Here is a 14,778-nt window from a genome sequence, read left to right on the forward strand (position 1 = left end):
CTTTATTGTTCTGGTTTGTATATTTAAGTTTTTGATCCATTTTGAGTTGTTTGTTATTTATGGTGTGCATAGCAGTCTTATTTTTACTCTTCTGCATATGGATATCCAGTTCTCCCACCAAATTTGGTTGAACAGACTACTCTTTCCTAGGTGAGTGGACTTTGCAGCCTTGACAAAAATCAATTGACCCATAGATTGTAAATATCTATTTCTGAACTCTCAATTTGATTCCGTTGGTCAGTATATCTATTTTTATGCCAATAGAATGCTGTTTTGACCACTTACGCTTTTGGATATGTTTTAAAGTCATATCTTTTAAATGTGAGACCTCCAATTTTGTTCTTCTTTTTCAAGATGTCTTTTTGGCTGTTTGGGGCCCCTAACCCTTTCAAACAAATTTGACAATTAGCTTTTCCATTTCTGCAAAGTATGTGGTTGGAAATGTGATTTGGATTGTATTGAATCTGTATGTACATCATTTTGCGAAGAATTGACATCTTAATGATATTTAGTATTTCAATCAATGAACATGTAATGTACTTCCATTTATTTAAGTCTTCTTCGATATCTTTTAGTAATGTTTTCTAGTTTCTTGCATCTTTGGTTAAGCATATTCCTAGATACTTGATTCTTTTAGTTGCTATTGTAAATGGAATTTTTTTCTTGATTTCCTCCTCAGATTGCTCATTAATACTGTATAGAAATCCTACTGATTTTTGTGCGTTGATTTTGTATATTGCCACTTTGCTGAACTTGTTTATTAGCTGTAGTAGCTTTGCTGTGTTTTTTTGGGACATTCTATACATAGGATCATATGACCTACAAATAGTGAAAGTTTTACTTCTTTCTTTCCAAATAGATGCTTTTATTTAGTTTTTCTTGCCTAGCTGATCAGGCTAGAACTTCTAGCACACTGATGAATAAAAATGGTGATAGTGGGCATACTTTTCTTCTTCCAAGGTTCAGAGGGAAAGCTTTCAATCTTTCACCATTGAGTATGATGCTAGCTGTGGGTTTTTTCATATATGTGCTTTGCCATTTTGAGGAAGTTTCCTTCTATGCCTCTCTTCTAAGTGTTTTAATCAAGAAAGGATGCTAGTTTCTGTCAAATTCTTTTTCTGTGCCAATCAAGCTGATGATCATGGATATCCCTTTTTAGTTTATGGTGTATTAGAGTGGCTAGAGGGAAGTGCCTGAAACTGTAGCACTGTATTCTAATAGCCATGTTTCTTGAAGATAAATGTAGAATGATGTAGCTTTCACAATGTGATTGTGTGATTGTGAAAACCTTGTGTCTGATGCTCCTTTTTTCTATGGTATGGACAAACGAGTAAAAAATATGAATAAAAAATAAACAAATAATAGGGGGAACAAATGTTAAAATAAATTTAATAGATAGAAATACTAGTGATCAATGAAAGCAAGTGGTAAGGGGTATGGCATGTATGAGTTTTTTCTTTTTTCTTTCTTTTGCTGGAGACTTGAAAATGCTCAAAAAAAAAAAAATGATCATGGTGATGAATATACAACTATGTGACGATATTGTGAGCCATTGATTGTAACCATGTCAAGAATGTTCGAATGTCAAGAATGATTGTATGTCAAGAATGTTGGTATGTCGGTTCATTGTTTATAATAAAAATATTTTTAAAAATTTTAAAAAGATGATCATGTGGTTTTACCCCTTCGTATTGTTAATGTGGTGAATTATATAATGCCTCCCGCATATTGAACAATCCTTGCATACCTGGGATAAAGCCCACTTGATCATGGTGTATTGTTCTTTTTTTTTTTGGTATTATTCTTTTAATGTGGTGTTGGATTTGATTTGCAAGTATTTCGTTGAGGATTTTTGCATCTATATTCATTAGACAAATTGATCTGTAATTTTCTTTTTTTTTTGTAATATCATTATTTGGATTTGGTATTAGGGTGGTGTTGGCCTCATAGAATGAGTTAGGTAGTATTCCCTCTTCTTCATTTTTTTTTTTTTTTTTTCAAGAATTTGAGCAGGATTGCTATTAATTCTTCTTGAGTGATTGGTAGAATTCACCTCTGAAGCCATCTGGTCTGGGGCTTTTCTTTGTTGGGAGATTTTTTTATAACTGATTCAGTCTCTTTACTTGCAATTATTCTGTTAAGGTCTTCATTTTCTTCTAGCATTATTGTAGGTTGTGTGTGTGTGTCTCTATGTTTCTAGGAATATGTCCATTTCATCTAGGTTGTCTAATTTGTCATCATAACTGCAGTTCATAGTATTCCCTTATGACCCATTTTATTTCTGTGGGGTCAGTAGTAATGCCCCCTCCTCTAATTTCCTATTTTATTCTTTTGAATCTTCTGTCTTTTTTTTTTTTTCTTGTCAGTCTAGCTAAGGGTTTGCCAATTTTATTCATCTTCTGAAAGAACCACTTTTGGTTTTATTAGTTTTATTGGCCTTTTTTAGTATTCTCAATTTCATTTTTCTCTGCTCTAATTTTCTTTTTCTTCTGCTTGCATTGGGATTAGTTTGATGTTCTTTTTTCTGGTTCTCCCAGGTTGGCAGCAACTTTTTGTCACAAGATATTTATTGAATTCCCTTGTAATATCTTCTTTGACTCATTGGTTGTTTAAGCATGTGTTGTGAATTTTCAGTTTTCCACTTGTTTTTTATTTTCACCTTCATTCCATTGTGGTCAGAAAAAGTACTTTGGATAATTTCAATCTTTTTAAATGTATTGAGACTTGTTTTGTGAGCTAACATGTGGTCTATCCTAGAGAATGACCCAATGTGCACTTGAGAAAAATGTATATCCTACTGTGGTGGGGTGCAATGTTCTGCTTATGTCTCTTAAGTCTAGTTCATTTATTATATTATTCAAGTTATCTGTCTTCTTATTGATCCTATGTCCAGATACTCTATTTATGGATGAGAGTGATGTATTGAAGTCTCCAATTGTTGTAAGATGTCTAGTTTTCCTTTCAATTTTGCCAGTGTTTGTCTCGTGCATTTTGGGGCATCATGGCTAAGTGCATAAAAATTTACAATTGTAATATCTTTTTGGTTTGGACTGCATTTTTATTAATACATAGTGTCCTTCTTTGTTTCCTATAACTGTTTTACATTAAAGTCTATTTTTTTCTGATATTAGTATAGCTACCCCAGAGCTTTTCCTTTGGTTACTATTTTCATGGAATGTTTTTTCCCAACCTTTCACTTCCAACTTATATGGGTCTTTGGGTCTAGGTGAGTAACTATATGTTATAAACAACATATAGTTAGATCATACGTTTTTATTCATTCTGCCAATCTGTGTCTGTCTTTGGACACAGATGGAGGTAAGGTGTTTTTTTTTAACTGCTGAAATGTTAGGAACTATTTTAATTTAATCTGTAACAGGTCCTTAATGAAGGTGATCATAAGCAATTAGGTGTTTTTTTTTTCTTAAATCTTACATTAGATTTTGACTTTAAGTGTGTTAATGTTGCATTGCAGATGCAAAAATATTTATTAACAAAATATCTAATCTGTGTTTGAGAAACATGGCAAAATTAAGAATTGCTTTCCTTTTACAGATATTTTTCTAAATCTATTCTCTATGTATGCTCTCTCCTATTCAGACAATTAGTTGTGTGAAACAATGAGGCAAAAAATCAATTCCTTTCGAAAACAAACTGGCACCTTTTTACAAAATATGCAAAGGGAGAATTTTAAATAGATGTTACTGAAAACTGGTTAAAAGTGAATACAGCTGAGTGGCAGAATTTGTCTCTACTTCTGCAAAACTAGTCCTTTGTCCTCCTTTCTGGAAGAATTACATTTTCAGGTCATGGAATATAAAAGGCATACAATGCAAAGACAGAAACAAAGAAGTTTGCAAATTCTTTTTATTTCCATCTGTTGAGGCAAATATTTTTGAAAGCTGAGTTACCTCTAGGGGTGAAACCAGAGCCAGCTATTAAGCAGCCAGAATGCTACAGTAATTAAATATATGACCTTTTCTCTTCTATCATGTTCTTTGTTCTCCTTTTCTAGAAGTTGTAGACATCTGTTTAGTTTGCTCATCTGTCATCTTTCGTCTTAATGAAGCTGCACCTACAAAAGTCATGTCATCTGAAGTTCCTTCAATTGATGCATCTATATTTGAAATGCCATACCTGACGTTGTTATGATGAGGATTCCAAGTGGCAGCAGCAGACCCGCCATGCATCACAGGTATGGAATAATTTCTGACCAGTTGTCCATTTTGGTGAACAGCATTTCCATTCATAGAGTGCTCTCTGTTTTAGTCTGCCAACAGCAAGGATTTCTTCATTTTTGAGGGGTTGGAGGAGGTCTTTCTAAATCCAGAAAATCTAGTGGTTTTCACTTTGGGTAAGTACACGAGGTTGTGTCTTTAATGCCAGAGGTTTAAAGGGAGTTGACTGAATAAGGTCAGGATATGCTGGTCTTGAAAATGGAATATCTTCATGATTTCCTGCTACAGCAATCCTCTCGGGAACCTGCATTATTACACTAGTATTTGGAACTGCATTTTGGAATCCTTGTTCCATGACAGCATTTGGCAGTGCTACCTTTAATTTTTCTGGAACCTTCATTCACTGACTAATACCTTCCATGTATTCCATTTCATATTGAATTTGACTAAATTCCACCATTTCAGCAGCAGTGGGAGAAGGAGATGCTGTCCTGTTTGCCAAATGTGTACCAACTACTGGTTGTTATTTGGTGTTATCTGCTTCTGTGCTTCATATTAAATCCTTTAACTTGCGTCAATGTGTCAACATGAATGTGATGGATTTAGAGTCACTTTTGCTACCCTGGGCCCACTGGAGGGTCCCCAGCAAGGGTCACCACTTCTCAGCGTGCTTGGTGAGTGTTCTCAGAGGCTGCTGATTGAGCACATGTAGGTAGGTGCCTGGGCAAAGCACTGGCCAGAGGAGCCTGCAGTGAGCTCTTGGATGGAATTTAAGACATTAAACTCCGTGTCATTACTGTTAAGGCATTTTGTCCTTTGGTTTTAATAGGTCATATGTTACTGATAATCTTCATTTTTTTACCCTACTCCAAACTTCTCTCTCTCCTGTCTTTTCCTTTCAACCTGCAGAATTCCCATTAGTATTATGGGGCAGATCTCGTGCTGAAAAATTCTCAGTTTGTGTTTGCCTATGAATATTTTAAACTCTCTCTCATTTTTGAGGACAGTTTTGCCAGCCAAAGAATTTTTGACTGGCAGTTTTTCTCTTTTGGTGTCTTAATTTATCACACCATTGCCCTTTTGCCTCCATGGTTTCTGATGAGAAATTGGCATTTAATGTTATTGTGGATCTCTTGTATGTGACTAATTGCTTTTCCTTTGCTGCTTTCAGAATTTTCTCTTTAACTCTGGCAGTGACCGATTAGTATGTGCTTTGGAGTAGCTCTATTGGATTTATTCTGTTTGAAAACGTTGCACTTCTGGGACATGTATACTGAGGTCTTTCATGAGAGTTGGCAAAATTCGGGCCATTATTCCCTCAAATATTCTTTCTGACATTTTTCCCTTCTTTTCTCCTTGTGGGACACCCAGGACATGTATGTTTATATGCTTTGTGCTGTCATTCAGATCCCTGAGACCTTGCTCAATTTTTTTCCCCATTCTTTTCTGTAAGATCTCAATTGTCCTGTCTTCTTGTTCACTGCGTTGATTTTATGATTACACTGCACAAACTGACTCCTCTCCAGACCTTACCGTAGTGTGGTGGTAGCTAGATGATGTGCTACTGTACCTAACTTAGTATATAGTTCATTTTTGCTTTTTCTTTCCCCATTATAATATCATTAACATATGGATAGTATTCTCAAATGGGGTAACCAGAAATGGTGCCTGTTTGGTACAATCTTTGCTGAGCATTCTTCTCCATTTGCTGTAACTCCAGTTGTCTTCTTGGCCCACTTCACTCTTTAGGTTATAATGTAAATTCTGTACCTTTTTCCTAGATCTATCTCCTGAATTCAGTGAGTTAAGTTCTACTTCTACTAGCTAACTCTATTTCTTTTTCCAAGAAAATTTTCCTCTGCTGATTAATAATTTTACTCAAAAAAGTAAAGAATCACAAAAGAAACTATCAGTGAATATTCAAAATCAGAACTCCAATTTTACTACATACAATATAATATATTCCTATAAGAATTTGTCTCTATCTCATACATTATGGTCTATATCTCTTCATTTCTCTATATAATTGCTATATAACTTGTACTTCATCTGATAAATTCTGATATATTTGGTATCTCCATTAATAAGATTATATATATAATATATATATATATATCAAATGTTCAAAACATGTAATATTTGAAATATGTAATTGTATATAGGTTAAATGGTATAACCTGGTCTGTAATGTGATATGATTAAAAAGGTATATGATATTCTCTCTACCCTTAAACAGATTAATTTTAATTTTGGAGGTACAATTTGATGACTAAATGTAAATAGCATATGCAACCTTGCGTGGATAATTGCCAAACAGCTGGCACAGAAAGCAAGTAGCACAGCAGTTCTGGAAGAATCTGCACGGTACTGGGAAGATCAAGAAGACTAGTTTAGAAGAGGTGGGACTGATTAGAGACTTGAAAGAGTATAAGACTTGAGAAAAGGGGATCTTAGGGTTTAGTGTCAGCAAATTGAAGAAATGTGGACTAGTTGTTGAGGGAAGTTTGTTTTGGTGAAGAGTTTATGTATAATAAATTTGTGAAGATTGCGATTGAAATTCCTTGAATAGTACTTTGAAAGTCAGGTGAACTGAGATTTGTTTCATATTGACACGGAGATACTGAACATCCCCCCAAAAATTCATAAAAGAAGGCATTTTAAGACCTTTGCTATTATGAATGTGTAGAAGCAAACTGAGGGGAAACAAACCATCAGCAGGAGTTGAAAACAGTCAGAACCAGGAGGTAGAAAGCAAAGGGACATATAGAAGCGACAAAAGAAAAAACATACACGCTTGATGATTGACCAAATTAACTTGGAAAGCAGGTAGGAAACAAGAATTTTCACCTTTAAAATGTTAACAGAAAGATCAAAATAAGGATGAAGGTTTAGGAATAATTCATAGTTGGTGGCAGATGAAATCAGAAAACATATAACAGGTATTTATTAACATCTACCAACAGGAAATAAGATAGACATGAATACTGCTGCCATTGAACTTGCTGTTTAAAAAGGGAGACAGTAAAAAGAAAGTGTATATTTGAGAACTTTTATAGAGAAGGAGCACTCACCACCTTTAAAGTAAATACAAATGCTATTAGATACAGTAGACCTTCGAGTCCAGGAAACTAAGTATAGAATTTCAAGGTTATCAACAATGGCCAATAGGATTAAAAAAGTCTTTGTATTTCTTTTATCATCCCAGCTTTTTTATTTCTGCAATATAAAGTAGAATCTTTTCATTAGGATGTAGAGTTGGAAAAAGAAAGAAGAAATTAAAATTTATCTTGGAAAGCATAACTTATTCCTTCAATAAAGGTAATAAATGCTTTCTCCTTGAGCTCATTTTCATGATTTCTCTCTTTTTTAATTAATTAATTAATTAATTTTTCATCACATAGTTGTATATTCATCATCATAATTTCTTAGAACATTTGCATCAATTCAGAAAAAGAAATAAAAAGAAAACAGAAAAAAATTCATACATATCATACCCCTTACCTCCTCTTCCATTGGTCACTAACATTTCAATCTACTAAATTTAACATTTGTTCCCCCTATTATCTCTTTATTTTTAATCCTTATGTTTTACTCATCTGTCTATAAGGTAGATAAAAGAAGCATCAGACACAAGGTTTTCACAATCACACAGTCACATTGTGAAAGCTGCATCATTATACAATCGTCTTCAAGAAAATGGCTACTGTTTCATGATCTCTCTTGTCCGACATTTTATCAGGCAGCAAAGGTGAGCAGGGCATAAAAATTCAAACTTGATTTTTATAAACCTTAATGGATGTACTATTTTTGTCCATCTTTTTGATTAGGTGGGGAACCTTATTTTGAATGAATTAGGTATTTCAATACTGGTAGAGAACCCTGTTCATGATATTGTTCTCAAAATTTGTCTTCTGCCCCTCTTGACCTGGTCTTAGTTGCAGAAAGCGGGCAAAGGATTCCAGAGTAACATATCCAGAGTCTCCCATGTCCACCTTTTCATCTCGGCAATGTAGTTTGCCCTGGAAAGCTGGAATAGCCTCAGGGTAATGAGATTCTTAGCTTATCTGCTCTAAGGCAGCATTTGAAGGGGGCAAAGTTAGGTCTTTTCCTTATCTGTTCCAATTTATACCAAACCAACGTGAAATGCAATGATGATTATAAAAACGGTTAAATGTGTCAGGTAAATTCTATCATTAACTGCATTAGCACATATCATGTTTCAGAAGGGGACATGAACCCTTTATGCTGGTCTTCTTATTTTTGCTTATATAGCAGATTATTTATTTCTTATACTCACTCACTTATTCATTTTTTACTCCCTCATTTATTCACTTTTTAATAGCTTGTTTGTTTCAATAAATTTATGTTGTTTTTACTATTCAGTTTGTGGTACTTTGTTGTAGCAGTCCTAGGAAACTAAGTCACAAGAATTGTTCCTGCCTTATCAAACATAACACATCTTACACTTTCACATGTGCAACCCTTGGTTCAAATGATCAGCCAGTTTCTTGAAATCCTCACGTTCTAGTTTGATAGCTACCTGAATGCAAAATACCAGAAATGGAATGGCTTTAAAAGGGGAATTTAATAAGTTGCTAGTTTATACTTCTAAGGCCAAGAAAATGTCCCAATTAAAACAAGTCTACAGAAATGTCCAATCAAAGGTATCCAGAGAAAGATACCTTGGTTCAAGAAGGCCGATGAAGTTCAGGGTTTCTTTCTCTGAAGGGCACATGGCAAATATGTCTGCAGGCTTTCTCGTGGCTCTACAAAAAGGGACTCTCTCCAAAATGTTTCCTCTTTTAAAGGATTCCAGTAAACAATGCCACCTTCAGTGAGTGGAGACACACCTCCATGGAAATCATCTGATCAAAAGTTGCCACCCACAATTGGGTGGGTCACATCTCCATGGGAACAATCAAAACGCTCCCACCTAGCAATATTGAATGAGGATTAAAGGACATGGCTTTTCTGGGGTCCACCACAGATTCAAACTGGCACACCTCATCTTCAAAATCTTAACTTATATATGCCATCTACTTCAAGAAGCCTTCTAGGAACTTCGTACTCTACCTTTCAGTTGCCCTAATATGACCTTTATTATACCCCAAATTGTTAAATATTTAGAGAAATTGTGTTTTTTCTTATCAGCTCTGAAAGGTTGATCTGAAGTCTGGCCCCCACCAGGAAGTTGTTTTTCATTTTTGTTCTGTTTGGTTCCATTCTAATGTTAAAGTAGTAAAGCCTTATTTAGTACTCTTTTCCATATTCCTACATCTTTTATGAATAATAGATTATTACTTATCTATCTTACTGATTTCTAAATGTTTTGTAAATATGTCATTTTCCCCATTTGGATTTTAAGCTTTTAACAAATTATTTGCTTCTAATAAATCAAACAATATGCCATTTAATATGCTGTAAACATTAAAAAAATTCTTGTTGTTGCACTGATGCATTGTAAATGACCACCAGAGGTTTGTGAGAAAGATTTGCAAAAATGGAACTGGTCTGGATATGAATATATTAATTAGTCTTGGTATTTTGGGGTGTAATGGAATTAATATGAAATTAAAAATGTTTTACACAGAGTTAGTATAATCCATCTTTATTTACTTTAAAAGTACAATACAACAATATCTGTGCCATTTAAAACAAAGTCCTTTATTTGGGACTAACACCAAAATAACGTCAAACTGAAAAGTTAGTTAATAAGCAATTGAAATCATTAAAGCATGCCCAATTCATATTATAAAATGTTACAGACAATATATTTAAATTAATAGACAAGTCACTAACAGGTCAAGATTCATTTCTGCCATGGATCAATCAATGTTTAAAAACCTGTCAAAAACACAGGGGTAAGGAAGACATTGTCTATATTTTAGAATCTCATCTACTCTTTGAGACCAAAGGAAGAAAGGTTTATTTTGTCCAGTACCTAAATTTTCTGTAGCACATAATCTAACTCAACATATCTGGATAGCTCATGGAAGCACTCTAAACACAGGGAGCCCAGAATAAGAATGAAGGCCTTTAATTCTGTATATCTTAATGTAATACCTGGATACATTTCAGAATATATTAAACAGATAATCAAAAAGCATTGGCAAAGTCCTTTGAGGGATGGGAGAAAAAATATGAAACTATTAAACTTTTACCATCGGGGGAAACCCCTGATTCTGTATCAAATATTAGGGACATCCAAATTAATAGGCCAAGCCCTTGATCTTGAGGCTTGCTCTTGTGAAGCTTATATATGTAGCAGAGAAGTTAGCCTACTTATAGGTATGCCTAAGAGTTAATTCTGCAGGACCTCTTTTGTTGCTCAAATGTGGACTCACTCAAAGCCCTACTCTACAAGTGAAATCATTGCTCTCCCTTCTATGTGGACATGACATCCAGTGGTGAAAGTCTCCATGGAGAAGTGGGAAATGACTTCTAGGGATGAGTCTTCACCTAGCACCATGGGATCAACAATGCCATCCTGACCAAAAGGAGGAAAGAAGTGTATCAGAGAAGGTATCAGTGGCTGAGAGAGTTCAAATAGAGTCGAGAGGCTACTCTAGAGGTCACTCTTATGCAAGCTTCAGTTAGTCATTAACTTGCCAAACCCCAAGCAAAACCATTCCAGCCAATCCCAAAGAACACCTAGGACAATATATAGATTCTACCAAGGTTCCATGCATTAGGGTAACTTTCCAGAAACCTACAACCTTCAGATGGGTCCCTGGACCAGCTAAGTTCTAAAATGCAGAGGGGGCAGCCTCTCCAGAATATCAACTAGTTCCATCCCCCATCCCAAATTATTGATAGCCCCTTCCAATACGAAAAATTTAGAATGGCCATAGCACAAATACACTTAAAGAGTGGTATAGAAAGATTAAAGGCGATGATGGAATTATACAGAGAAGGGAGGGTTTAACAAATGAGTATGATTGCTGAACATTATATTGATATTTCTTTTAGTCTTCAATACCTTAGAGCAGCTAGAAGTAAAAGCCTAAAATTGTGGAATTGCAGCCCATACCAAACTCTGAAATCTGTTTTATGACTAATTGTTACACTGTGCTTTGAAATTTATTGCTTTCTGGCGTATATGTTATTTTTTACAAAAAAAGAAAAAAATGATTGTGATAATAAAAAATACATATATATTTTTTCTAATCTCCAATGTTCTGGAACAACTAGAAGGAAAAATCTGAGATGATGGAATGGTAGCCCATGACAAACTCTAGGATCTGTCCTCTAACTCCTTGTTAAAGAGTGCTTTGAAAACTATTGCTTTTTTCTTTCTTTGCTTTGTATATATGTTAATTTATACCATAAAAGTGTCAAAAAAAACAAACCTGTCAGAAAATATTTCTCTTTTAAAGCTGTCAATAAGCTGTTTATCAAAGGTGGAGGCATTTAAAAAAAAATCAACTCAGTGCAGTGATTAAGAAGGGTTTCTTTGATTATTTGAAAACATCCAATTCTACTAATACCCCCAATATATGGACGAGTCAATTTAAATAAAAACTCCAAGTGGCCAAGTGAGATTTGCAGTCACTTTTGTATTTAAGACAGTCTTTAATATGTTAGAAACAATATTCTGCTGCTTTGAAAACCATTACCCATCTATCTCCAGTGTTGACGGAAATAGATTCAAAGAAGTGTAACCATGACTCCTATTTTTAATCTTAAATGTTACTTTTGTAATTTAATAATATTCAATTTTCCTAATGTTATTTGATTAATAAAGGACACTATCAGAGGCAGATATATCACAGACATACTTTCAAGTTTTACAGCATTTTAAAAACTAACTTTAACCAACATTTATCATAGATGAAAATGAAATCTATTACAGGTTGTCAGTAAAAATGGTTTATTTCATGTATATTAAAATATGAATTGTTCCCTACTAGGAAAGTCTTAAAGTTCTACAGCAATATTAGCAGTATTTTATTATCACATATAATGTGATGATCTGAAGTATTACTTAGACATGCCCTTTCCTGGTCCCCTAGGTTATCAACTGCCCCTTCCCATCCAGGGGTCAAATGGGAAGGGCTGGACTTTAGTTCACATCTGAGAAAAAAAAGTGAGCTATTTTTTAGATTCTAAATCAAAAAGCACCTTCCCAAAGGGCAAACTTTCTTAAACTTTCCCCTAAGAGATTAAGCAGGAAGAAAGGTTTCTGTCACATAAAATAAAGTAAAATGAAATTAATGCTCAATAAACTAAAAAAAATAGAGGCAACTGGGGATAGAACTGTATGGATACTGTTTTAGAATACAGTAATAGTGGAGTTAAAGTTGTTATTATGGGCATATCTCTCTCACGACGTCCAAGAGTATTTGGTAGAAAGGGAAACTGGTGCTAGTTCCCTACATGGAATCTTCTGAGAGAAATGCCTTACATGTTCTAATGGTCCAGATGAGAGCTGTTGTGTGTAAAGATCAGAAAGAGAGAGGCATGGCAGACTGGCATACAAGAAGGGAGAAAGCAAAGCTGACTTACCATTTCTGCAGAACTGAGGTGTGTAGGAGGGAATCATTAAGCTTCTCAGACCTAGGAAGTAAAAGATACTAGGGCACTCACTGGCTGCCCCACTCTCAATCCAAAGGGACCCAAAAGTAAAGAAAATTTCTTGATAAGATTGTGGGGCAGACTAAGCATTGGGGATCTGGAGGAGAAGTGGTCATTTTCCATAGTATTCCTGGTGCCAGTAAGTTATGGAGGAGGTGTTCAGCTGGGCACTTTAGGAATATTTAATATGCCACAACAGAAGAGTCAATATAGGACATTTCTGAGCTGAGAAACACCTGAAAATAAGCAGCTGGATACAATCGGTGCCAGAAAACAGATTGTGTGAGGACCCTAGCAGTTGGAGTTCGCAGGTAAATGAGCACAAACTAACCAAACAATTTCTAGTTTCTCCAAAGAGTCATAAACAGGAACTATACTCCCTCTAATGTCCCCTCATTGTCCCTCTTTGGGTGAGGTTAAAGTGTCCTGGGAATATAGACTAAACAAGGGGAAGAGGAAGGAATCTTAGAAATGGTTAAAATTTCAAAATCTTGATTCTACATGAAACTATTTAAACCTGAAATAATTGAAAAAATATCTGTGGTGCATTGAATTCTACTCATTGGGAATGAGTAGATCACTTGGTACATGGTTCAGAACCAAGAAAATTTCATGGAACTCAAGTTTTAGGTTTGCCTATATCTGATAGTGTATATTTACTACTAATGGCTACTTATATTAATCATGCTATTTATATTACTTTAAAATATATTTTATAACAGTAAGGAGACACTTCTGGGTCAGAAACTATTTCTTAACTCTAAGGGGCCATGCAGTTGAGGCCTGAAAGAGAATACTTTACTATGCATACTATTTCAAGACTGAGATGTATAAAGAAAACTATAACAAGAACTGAATGCCATTTGTTCTTTTGCTTTTAGTCACTGGTTGGAGATAATATCTGATGTATAACAGGATCGACAATAGACTAGATCATGTGATCATTTTTCAATTATATTTGTGTTATGCACATAGCTAATTCAACCCAATATTATTACTTATGATTATTATGATTTTCCCATACATGAGATTTTGAATCTTTTTGCCTGATGTACATCTTCAGTTTTACAGTCTACACTCAATAGTCCCTTTATATTGGTGAGATGGTGTTTTTCAACAGATAAAATCAATTTGTGTTATGTAAATTCATGGACAGATCTGTCAACTTCTAGCATTACCAGAGGAAAATTCTTAATAGAAAACTGACTGTCCACTAACACTAAAAACTTTACTGGAGCAAGTTTTTCCCTCATGCATGTTTATATAATGTCTATGTCCATGGTTCCTAAGTGTAAGCATGTTATATATAAGGAACTCTGGAACAATGAAATAAAATAAAATCTTTCTTTGCTTTAAAATAATTATTGTCAGACTACTCTAGAACTATGCCTATTGACATTTACGAGCTTTTCCAGAATCCATGATTTTAAGTGAGTGTTTATGAAATGTTAAGAAATTATTGGCTGAATGAATGAATGTTTAATTAAAATTCAAACAAGAGATGGACCTTGTAGAGTTCTGTGATCTACTGTTCATATCTCTTCTGTGAGAAGAGAAACTTATGCTGAGTTTCAAAAAGCTCAAGCTTTAAAGTGTATTTGAATCATGGGAATCTCATAAGTGCAGATTCTAAGTAAATAGGTTCCCTGTGTAGGGGGAAGGAGAGGACAGCGTCTGCATTTCTAACAAGCTCCCAGTTGAGGAAGGTTCCTGTGAAACACATACTTGAAGCAGCAAGATTTTAAAGGACCTGAGAACACTTTCAGGGGTACAATGCACCATATTAATGTTCAATATTTATCAATTGATTGTACTGATAAAAACTACAATGTCTCTTGCAGCTAACAGCATTTATAGTGTAGTGTATATTTGGAAGAAAAAGAAGGAATTTAATGAAACTCTGTCATTAGAGAAATTGAAATTTTTAACATTAATGGATACACCCTCTGCATTATTAGTTATTTCTTTATTTAGAAAAAAGACTCCGGGGAAACATTGATAATTGGCGTATCTACTCTCTGCTTCA

General features: G+C 34.6%; 1 pseudogene; it reads right to left on the minus strand.

Annotated features, from left to right (window-relative positions):
• Positions 1-3,913: 3,913 nt before the first annotated feature.
• Positions 3,914-4,668, minus strand: LOC143645070 (mitochondrial fission factor pseudogene; annotated as a pseudogene).
• Positions 4,669-14,778: the final 10,110 nt, after the last annotated feature.

This window comes from Tamandua tetradactyla, chromosome 8 (genome assembly GCF_023851605.1).
Source record: "Tamandua tetradactyla isolate mTamTet1 chromosome 8, mTamTet1.pri, whole genome shotgun sequence".
NCBI classification, from domain to species: domain Eukaryota; kingdom Metazoa; phylum Chordata; class Mammalia; order Pilosa; family Myrmecophagidae; genus Tamandua; species Tamandua tetradactyla.